The sequence below is a fragment of the Xyrauchen texanus genome, chromosome 44, assembly GCF_025860055.1.
Source record: "Xyrauchen texanus isolate HMW12.3.18 chromosome 44, RBS_HiC_50CHRs, whole genome shotgun sequence".
NCBI lineage: Eukaryota > Metazoa > Chordata > Actinopteri > Cypriniformes > Catostomidae > Xyrauchen > Xyrauchen texanus.
The window spans coordinates 17326304-17337858 of NC_068319.1; positions in this window are offsets into that span (position 1 = coordinate 17326304).

Consider the following 11555-nt stretch of genomic DNA (forward strand, 5'->3'; position numbering starts at 1 on the left):
GTCAAGGTTGCACTGTTCGTCAGTATCAACGAATACTAGGTCTCATGGCGTCTGCGTCCACGGTGATCCCTTTGGGCCTTCTGCACATGAGACCATTTCAGTTGTGGCTAAAAGCCAGGGGATTTCATCCAAGGGCCAGTCCCCTTCGTTCCCTTTCTATGTGGTTCAGACCCCGGTTCCTTACTTTGGGTCCCACTCTGGGTGCGTCATGTCGTCGCAGGTTGCTAACAACAGACACCTCCCTGATGGGCTGGGGAGTGGTCTTAAGTGGTCGTCCAGCTCAAGGGGAATGGGAGGGTCATCAGCTCGATTGGCACATCAACTGCCTCGAGTTGATGGTGGTATTTCTGGCCCTGAAATACTTCCTCCAGCATTTGAGATGATATCCTGGTGTGGGTGGACAACACAGCAGCAGTCTCCTACATAAACCATCAAGGAGGTCTACGTTCACGTCAGCTGAATATTCTGGCACGTCGGATTCTCCTTTGGGCCCAGGGCAAGCTCCTGTCACTCAGGACAGTTTATATCCCTGGATGCCTGAATGTGGGAACAGATTTACTGTCCACACAGAAAATACCGATGGGGGAGTGGAAACTCCACCCCGAGGTAGTGGAACAAATCTGGGTGAGATTTTACAGGGCAGAAGTGAACCTCTTTGCCTCTCAACAGACAGGGAGGGCAATGTCCCCTCTACTTCTCTCTGAATCTCCCAGCCCCCCTGGGTTTGGACCCCGATGGCACATACATACAGTCATTTTTAAAAGAACGTTATTAACCGTTCTTTTAGTTTGTTCTAACCGGTAACCATTTGGACCAAGGGAGGCTGAGGAACTTCTGAACCAGAACAAAACTGAAATGAGAAACATTTTGTTTTTAGTCCCTGATTTACAATAAGGTTTTATACATTGACATGGTAGCACAGTAGTTAACATGAAATAACAACAAACAATAATTTTACAGAATTTATTAATCTTGGTTACTTTTATTGTTATGTCAACATTTGCTTATAAATTTTAATCATTAAAAGTTGTATATAAATATGGTAATATTGATTGATTGTTGAACTAACAAACTAATAATAAACAGTAGTATACTTTTAAAATAACTTGACTTAAGATGAATAAATGCTGTTTTTCAATTTAGTGTTTCTTGATACCTAATACATGAACTAATGTTAATAATTGGAGCAGAATGGAACAAACAACAAAAGGGAAAGAGCAGAATGGAACAAAAACAACAAAACAATGTAACGGAACAGAATGGATCAAAACAACAAAATGGAACAGAGCAGAATGTAACAAAAACTATAAAACAGAACAGAGCAGAATGGAACAAAATCACCAAAACAAAACAGAACAAAGCAGTGTGGAGCAGAATAACAAACAATCCAAAAATAAACAAACAAACAAAACTAAACAAAAAACAAAACGAAATCAATATAAAAACAGTTTTGCTGTAATAATTATATTCTGTGCAGCTAATTTCTGCCACATTCAAATACGGATAGAAAACACGGGCTTACATTGTAGAGCAATATCTGTGTGGGTTAATGTAAGCAAATGCATGGATGCAGAGGCTTTAGGGATCCATCCAATACAATATTCAGCTCCATTCATCTGTCTTCAGTTTCTGTTATCAATGTCCTCATTTGCCAGAACCAGTGTTGTTCCCTTTACAAAAAGCTTCACTACGATGCTGCGCTGCTAAGCACTACGGGGAACAACTCTGGCTGTGAACCGAGCTGAATAATGTGTGCAACACGTCAATGAACATTGACTGGAATTTATAGCCTCGGCTGATGTAATCATTAGATGCACCTGCGGCCAGGCTATAAATGGATACGTCACCAGGTGTCATCAGAAACTCTTTTTTCAGAGCGATTCTGGACCCAGAATGCTTCTGTATGCATTTCTTTCCCCGGTTTCTCTGCTCCCGGGAGTCTTGGCGATGTTCACCAGCAAGGGTCTTGCCTCCTATTAATGGCGCTGCGTTGGCCGAACAGGATATGTTTCTCGGAGCTAATTCCTCTCCTCGACGGCTCGCCTTGGGCGATTCCGAACAGGGAGGACCTTCTCATCCTTGGCCCGAATTGTGAAACCTTTCATGTCTGGCCCCAAAGGGTACCAAATGAGATTCACAGGGTTTTCTCTTGAGATTATCGAGACCATTTGAAGTGCTAGGGCTCCCTCCACTTGGAACTGATCTGGGTAGATTTTACAGGGCAGAAGAGGACCTCTTTGCCTCTGTTGATAGCGCAATGTCTCCTCTACTTCTCCCCGAGTCGCCCAGTCCCCCCCCAGCACAAATGCTCCTGCATGCGTTTCCTTCTACTAAAGTTCTTATTACAGTACCAGCTTACTGCCAGTTTGCTTCAGTTCTGGATTTTTTGTAGAAAGAACTGTCACTTGCCTAGCCACTGCCAGGTTCTATGTGGCCACTGCGGTTTGCCATGGCTTGGTGGGCGGGGTGCCCTCAAAGAGGCATCCTCATTATTGCCCGGGCCTACGAGGCGCGCGGTCAAGCTTCGCCAGTAGGTTTTAGGGCGCGCTCTACCAGAGGGCTCTCCTCCTCTAAAACCTTGGCTAGAGGTCTCCCTCTGCAGCAAGTCTGTGATGCGGCAGGTTGTCCTCTCCGCACACATTCATTAGATTTTTATAGTTTGGATGTTTTGCCACTCCGGGCTCTTATGCCCTTGAGTCGACATCTCAAGCTCATGTCTGGACAAGTTTGTGATGCGGCAGGCTGGTCCTCTCCGCTCACATTCATCAGTTTTTATGACAAGTTTGTGTTGCGATAGGGTTCTCTTCGCACACATTCATCGAACTTTATGGGTTAGATGCTTTGCTACTCTGGACTCTTATGTCCTTGAGTCGACATCTCAGCCCATGCCTAAACAAGTGTGTGATGCGGCAGGTTGTCCTCTCCGCACACATTCATTGGACTTTTTTAGTTTGGATGTTCTGCACTCCTGGCTCTCATGCCCTTGAGTCGACATCTCAGCTCATACCTGAACAAGTTTGTGATGCGGCAGGCTGGTCCTCTCCGCTCACATTCATCAGTTTTTATGACAAGTTTGTGTTGCGATAGGGTTCTCTTCTCACACATTCATCGAACTTTATGGGTTAGATGCTTTGCTACTCCGGACTCTTATGTCCTTGAGTCGACATCTCAGCCCATGCCTAAACAAGTTTGTGATGCGGCAGGCTGGTCCTCTCCACTCACATTCATCAGTTTTTATGACAAGTTTGTGTTGCGATAGGGTTCTCTTCACACACATTCATCGAACTTTATGGGTTAGATGGTTTGATACTCCGGGCTCTTATGCCCTTGAGTCGACATCTCAGCTCATGCCTGAACAAGTTTGTGATGCGGCAGGCTGGTCCTCTCCGCTCACATTCATCAGTTTTTATGACAAGTTTGTGTTGCGATAGGGTTCTCTTTGCACACATTCATCGAACTTTATGGGTTAGATGCTTTGCTACTCCGGGCTCTTATGCCCTTGAGTCGACATCTCAGCTCATGCCTGAACAAGTTTGTGATGCAGCAGGCTGGTCCTCTCCTCACACATTCATCAAAATTGAATGGTTTAGATGTTTATGCTACTCCGGGCTCTTATGCCCTTGAGTCGACATCTCAAGCTCATGTCTGAGACCTCTCGCGTTTTTGTGAGTACACTGCACAACCGTAGGGGTCCGGGCAGACCCAAGTGCGGCGGCGTGGGTATTGCGTTCCCTGTAGTGCTTAGCAGCGCAGCATCGTAGTGAATCTTTTTGTAAAGGGAACGTCTCGGGTTACATGTGTAACCCTTGTTCCCTGAAAAAAGCGGAACGAGATGCTGCGCTGCTTTGCCGCACTGGGACGTCCCAGGACTGCTCTTCAAAAAGAAGTATCTGACGACACCTGGTGAGGTATCCATTTATAGCCTGGCCGCAGGTGCATCTATTGATTACATCAGCCGAGGCTATACATTCCGGTCAATGTTCATTGACGTGTTGCACACATTATTCAGCTCGGTTCACAGCTAGAGTTGTTCCCCGTAGCGCTTAGCAGCGCAGCATCTTGTTCCGCTTTTTTCAGGGAACAAGGGTTACACATGTAACCCGAGACGTTCTGCAAGGAATGTACATCTTAAGAGAAAGAGAGAAAATCTTTATTCAAACTATACACTAAAAGTCTTAATAACTTGGCCTTGATGGACTTATAATTTCTTTTAAATTTTCATTTAATATTTCTTTTAAAGAAATTACACAGTATGTAACACACACTTTGCACTTAACTATCACCACCAGGAGCAGGTTTCTGAGAACAAATAAAACAAAGTCTAATTTCTAATTAGCCAAATCTAGTCGCAATGGATTTCAAGACATCATCGATATCAAACAGTCATATTCTGCCTTTTGATGTGCCATATTTACTTTTATGCTACATTTTCCCTTTCTTTTTGAAGCTTGAAAGCAGCTAGTCACTGTATGCTTTTGCCATATGGAAAAAAGCAGCTTGAAGATTCTGCAATGCATCTCAATTTGTGTTCCATAGAAGAAGTAAAAATGACAGATGTATTTATTTATGTATTGTTTTGGCAAACTTTTCCTTTAAAATCTTGCGTAGAGATGATTTAAACTGCAAAACAATGCCACCATATGTAGCTGCAGAAACCTGAGGTAGACTAAAACATCACTGCTGTCTGCCCTAATAAACTCACCATATATAAAAAAAAATCACATGGCCATACCTACCAAGCTTACAAAAGGGAAAAGAGTGTTACTCTTGGGAGAAACGCTTGAGAGCAAGTTATTGCACTCTTAAAAAGCAGCTCTAATCTGCTGAGTGAAAACAATTCGTTATTTAACCAGGGAGCAACACGCAATACAGTTTTTTATTAGTGAAATCACTGTTCTTGGACCACAGCAGGACATAAAGACTACAGGCCTGGGATCAGTCCACTGGGAACTGAGAGGTGATTGGGTCCGGCAGTCTACAGAAAGAAGCAAAAAAGGAAAGTAGAGAATGTATCTAGTGAAAATTCTCATGAATAAAACATTGTGTGTAAGGAGAGGAAACAAAGTCATTTTTGTAGCCAGGTTCAGGTTGATTTCCACAGGGAGTAGGCATGAGGTTTATTAACTGGGCCTGTTCTCACCTGCTGGAACCAGACCTGAGCGCCCAGCATAAATGAGAAGAGCTCATATAAACTGCCGTGACTACAAACAGACAATCACTGTTTTCACACAGGAACCTTCAGTATGGTCCTGTAGAAGCCTTTGGAAATATGACTGAGTTTGTGTGCACCCATGTACCTGAGTGATTTGTTATCTATCTTGAGCTTGTAACCACTTGTGGAGCATCATTCGAAAACTGGTAGGCTACACTTAAATGCATGAATGCCATTGCGTTAGAAAAACTAAATATCAAACCAACTAACGTTTATTTTAAAGATGCACTTTCAAGATTTTTTTTTTTTTAAATAAAAATAAGTAATAAAGCATTCACCTAAAAATCTCTTTAATGCTATTGGTTTAAAAATAATTGCAAAAATAGAAGCTCTAGCATCATTTGTTTTGCCACTATGTGTTTATACTTCAAACTTATTCATCTATATTACCGTAAAAGCAGGCTCTAAAGGATTTCAGAAAAAATGCTTCTCGGAGATTTACATCAGATTCCATTATGAAACAGACCCAGCAGGAAATATTGATTTATGAGACACTAAATGTAATCTTGGCAAGGCATCCTCTCCCACTTCTCAAAGCTCTATACATGTGCATTCTCCTCCTGACCACTAGATGTCACTGCTGGAGTTTGGAAACAGGAAATACAGGTGAAACTCCAAAAATTAGAATATCGTGCAAAAGTTCATTAATTTCAGTAATTCAACTTAAAAGGTGAAACTAATATATTATATAGACTCATTACAAGCAAAGTAAGATATTTCAAGCCTTTATTTGATATAATTTTGATGATTATGGCTTACAGCTTATGAAAACCCCAAATTCAGAATCTCAGAAAATTAGAATATTGTGAAAAGGTTCAGTATTGTAGGCTCAAAGTGTCACACTCTAATCAGCTAAACACCTGCAAAGGGTTCCTGAGCCTTTAAATGGTCTCTCAGTCTGGTTCAGTTGAATTCACAATCATGGGGAAGACTGCTGACCTGACAGTTGTGCAGAAAACCATCATTGACACCCTCCACAAGGAGGGAAAGCCTCAAAAGGTAATTGCAAAAGAAGTTGGATGTTCTCAAAGTGCTGTATCAAAGCACATTAATAGAAAGTTAAGTGGAAGGGAAAAGTGTGGAAGAAAAAGGTGCACAAGCAGCAGGGATGACCGTAGCCTGGAGAGGATTGTCAGGAAAAGGCCATTCAAATGTGTGGGGAGCTTCACAAGGAGTGGACTGAGGCTGGAGTTACTGCATCAAGAGCCACCACACACAGACGGATCCTGGACATGGGCTTCAAATGTCAAACGTCTTACCTGGGCTAAAGAAAAAAAGAACTGGTCTGTTGCTCAGTGGTCCAAAGTCCTCTTTTCTGATGAGAGCAAATTTTGCATCTCATTTGGAAACCAAGGTCCCAGAGTCTGGAGGAAGAATGGAGAGGCACACAATCCAAGATGCTTGAAGTCCACTGTGAAGTTTCCACAGTCTGTGTTGGTTTGGGGAGCCATGTCATCGGCTGGTGTTGGTCCACTGTGCTTTATTAAGTCCAGAGTCAACGCAGCCGTCTACCGGGACATTTTAGAGCACTTCATGCTTCCTTCAGCAGACAAGCTTTATGGAGATGCTGACTTCATTTTCCAGCAGGACTTGGCACCTGCCCACAGGTATTACTGTGCTTGATTGGCCAGTAAACTCGCCTGACCTGAACCCCATAGAGAATCTATGGGGCATTGCCAAGAGAAAGATGAGAGACATGAGACCAAACAATGCAGAAGAGCTGAAGGCCGCTATTGAAGCATCTTGGTCTTCCATAACACCTCAGCAGTGCCACAGGCTGATAGCATCCATGCCACGCCGCATTGAGGCAGTAATTAATGCAAAAGGGGCCCAAACCAAGTACTGAGTACATATGCATGATTATACTTTTCAGAGGGCCGACATTTCTGTATTTAAAATCCTTTTTTTTTATTGATTTCATGTAATATTCTAATTTTCTGAGATTCTGAATTTGGGGTTTTCATAAGCTGTAAGCCATAATCATCAAAATTATATCAAATAAAGGCTTGAAATATCTTACTTTGCTTGTAATGAGTCTATATAATATATTAGTTTCACCTTTTAAGTTGAATTACTGAAATTAATGAACTTTTGCACGATATTCTAATTTTTCGAGTTTCACCTGTATTATCAAGGCGTAGAGGCTTAAGATAACAAGAGCTCTTGTTTTATTAAACACTGCACTTTGCATGCAGCTCCAACCCTGCTAAATATACAGTATACTGAATTTTTGAGAAAAGAGTGGACTGTAAACTTTCCACAAATGAGCACTCAATGTCCCAAGGCCAAATTGCATTTTGTTGAATATAAATACAATCATGAGTCAGATAAAACAACAGATTAAATCAGTCTCCAATTTAAGTAGAAGTCTGTTTATGCAATTTTGGGTAGTAAATTGAGAAAAAGGGAATATAATTTTGTTATATATAGCTTAAAGAGGAGAAACTCCTCTTTTTAAAATTGAAACTCTCACATTAAAAAGCTTGAGTAACATTTATAGTCATAGATACATTTGTGAATTGTAAAGAATCTTTTTTTTACAAATTTTTTTCTTGTTTTCAGATAAATCTAACACAAATTGATTCTGATTTGTCACTCCTTTTCTTTAAAAAAAAAAGATGTAAGTGAATGGGGCCAATCAATAAACATTAAAATTCTCAAAATTTCAAAAGTAGGGAAGGAGGAATTGCCCCAAGTGAAGGAGTTCAAGTACCTCGGGGTCTTGTTCACAAGTGAGTGGACAATGGAGCGGGAGGTTGGCCGGAGAATCGGGGCAGCGGGGGCGGTGTTACATTCGCTCTATCGCACCATTGTCACAAAAACAGAGACGAGCCGGAAGTCAAAGCTCTCGATCTACCTGTCAATTTCGTTCCTATCCTCACCTATGGTCATGAAGGCTGGGTCATGACCGAAAGAACTAGGTTGCGAGTACAAGTGGCCAAAATGGGTTTCCTCAGAAGGGGGGTAGGTTTCTCCCTTAGAGATTGGATGAGGAGCTCAGTCATCTGTGAGGAGCTCGGAGTAGAGCCGCTGCTCCTTGGTGTCAAAAGGAGGTGGTTTGGGCATCTAAGGATGCTGCCTGGGCATCTCCCTAGGGAGGTGTTTCAGGTACGTCCAGTTGGGAGGAGGCCTCGGGGAAGACTCAGGACTTAATCAGCTGGTTAATGTGGCTCGGGATAGGGAAGATCGGGGCCCCCTGCTGGAGCTGCTGGAGCTGCTGGAGCTGCTGTCCCTGCGACCCAACTTCGGATAAGCGGTTGAAGATGGATGGATGGAAGTTTCAAAAGTATAGCCACAAGACATAAACAGTTTAGCCCTGATTTACTAATATCTTAAATAACTTGTGCTAATTTACTTGCGCAATCTATGAAACTGTGTGTGTGTATCTTGGGCGTTTTGTGGGTGATTTACTAAGAAAATCGCACAAATAACTACACATGCAAATATGTTGTAGCCACCCTCCAAAAGGAGGCTTTTGTATGGGGTACTTGCGCCAAATGCAACTACAGTACAGCTCTCACCAAATACCATTTTATTTTTATTCAATGTGGCATTTATATGTCTATTTATAGGATTGTATGATATCATCATAAAATCCCTGCTATTTGAGCAACTGCTTCTTGAGAGTGTCGTTGCTTACGACCAATGACAAACATAGAAAAAAACTACACATTTCTGGTGCTGTTTTGTGATTGGTTGGGCAGTCTTTAGCCCACCCTCAATGTTTGCAACACACAGTCTGCCCCATATTGCTTTTAACCAATGCACAAATTGGGAATTTTAATTTTATTTTAAACTGTTTCCCAAATGTTTGAGTGGGCAAGACTCACGTTTGGGGGGGGGGGGGGTCGGGGGGGGGTCAGCCCACCCCTGCCCATGCCTACATCCGGCCCTGATTGCACCACTGATGTACAGTGTATCCGGAAAGTATTCTACAAACAGTACCCCATAATGACAATGTGAAAGTAGTTTGTTTGTTTCTTAGCTTTTGCCATGACACTCAAAATTGAGCTCAGGTGCATCCTGTTTCCACTGATCATCCTTGAGATGTTTCTACAACTTGAATGGAGTTCACCTGTGGTAAATTCAGTTGATTGGACATGATTTGGAAAGGCACACACCTGTCTATATAAGGTCCCACAGTTAACACTGCATGTCAGAGCACAAACCAAGCCATGAAGTCCAAGGAATTGTCTGTAGACCTCCAAGACAGGATTGTATCGAGGCACAGACATGGGGGAGGGTACAGAAAAATGTCTGCAGCATTGAAGGTCCCAATGAGCACAAGCGCCTCCATCATCCGTAAATGGAAGAAATTTGGAAGCACCAGGACTCTTCCTAGAGCTGACCGCCCAGCCAAACTGCGCGATCGGGGGAGAAGGGCCTTATCAGGGAGGTGACCAAGAACCCGATGGTCACTCTGACAGAGCTCCAGTGTTTCTCTGTGGAGAGAGGAGAAACTTCCAGAAGAACAACCATCTCTGCAGCACTCCACCAATCAGGCCTGCATGGTAGAGTGGCCAGATGGAAGCCACTCCTCAGTAAAAGGCACATGACAGCACACCTAGAGTTTGCCAAAAGGCAGCTGAAGGACTTTCAGACCATGAGAAACTGATCTCCTCTTTGGGGTGCTGTTCTCCTCCAGACCAGCAGAGGGCGTTCACCCTGGTCCTCCCATGCAATGCACCTCTCCACTCCTGCAGATGGCACCAACACCCCTAACCCGCTTCAACCATCTACTCATCAACCCTCATTCCCTTCACCTGTGTTTTGCCCTATATAAGTCTGTTTGTTTCTCCCTTTTGTGTTCAGTCTTGAGCCTCTGTACTGTGTTCCTCCCGTGACCATTTCTCAGTTAATGCTTATCCCAGTTGTACTTATTGATCCATTTACATTTAAATTTACAATTATGCATTTGGCAGACGCTTTTATCCAAAGTGACTTACAGTGCACTTATTACAGGGACAATCCACCCGGAGCAACCTGGAGTTAAGTGCCTTGCTCAAGGACCCAACAGTGGCATCTTGGTGGTGCTGGGGCTTGATCCCCCGACCTTCTGGTCAGTAACCCTGAGCCTCAACCACTGAGCCACCACTGCCCCAGTGATCCCAGTGATTTTGTGGAAGCTCTGCTTACCCAGTTTATTTTGTACTTTGCTTATCTCAACAATTAAAAGATTATATTTTTTTGGAAGAAACGCAAGTATCCAGACCCTTTGCTCTTCTGCTCTTGGGTTCAACTATCGGGGAGTTAGCTCAGTGGTAGAACACCAGACACCTGTGCACTACAGACCTGGGTCCGGTCCCCGCCTACGGCAGCCTCATTACAGAAACCAAATTATTTGGTCCGATGAAACAATAATTGATCTCTTGGCCTGAATGGCAAGCATCATGTCTGAAGGAAACCAGGGACCACTCATCCCTGGCCAATACCATCCCTACAGTGAAGCATGGTGGTGGCAGAATCATGCTTTGGATATGTTTTTCAGTGGCAGGAACTGGGAGACTAGTCAGGATCGAGGGAAAGATGAATGCAGCAATGTACAGAGACATCCTTGATGAAAACCTGCTCCAGAGCTCTCTGGACCTCAAACAGGGGCGAAGGTTCATCTTCCAACAGGACAATGACCCTAAGCACACAGCCAAGATAACAAAGGAGTGGCTACGGGACAACTCTGTGAATGTCCTTGAGTGGCCCAGCCAGAGCCCAGACTTGAACCCGATTAAACATCTTTGGAGAGATCTGAAAATGGCTGTGCACCAACGCTCCCCATCCAAACTGATGGAGCTTGAGAGGTCCTGCAAAGAAGAATGGGAGAATCTGCCCAAAAAAGGTGTGCCAAGCTTGTAGCATCATACTCAAAAAGACTTGAGGCTGTAATTGGTGCCAAAGGTGCTTCAACAAAGTATTGAGCAAAGGCTGTGAATACTTATTTACATGTGTTTTTTTTTTATAAATTTGCAAAGATTTCAAACAAACTTCTTTCACATTGTCATTATGGGGTATTGTTTGTAGAATTTTGAGAAATAATGAATTTAATCCATTTTGGAATAAGGCTGTAACATAACAAAATGTGGAAAAAGTGAAGCGCTGTGAATACTTTCTGGATGCACTGTATACTTAAATTAAATCTGAATTTCAAACCGCTATTATCTTAACCATGGGGAAGTTAGCTGCACACGAGAGAGACACAGGAAGCTGCATGCTACAGAACTGGCGCTCCCTGTTTGTTTCACGGGATCAAGACGAAACCTGTTCGGCATACAGGTGTGTATCGGCCTGCCTACTGGAAAGAACCACCACTTAATATATTTTGCAATATTTCGGCAATTAAAAGCAATGT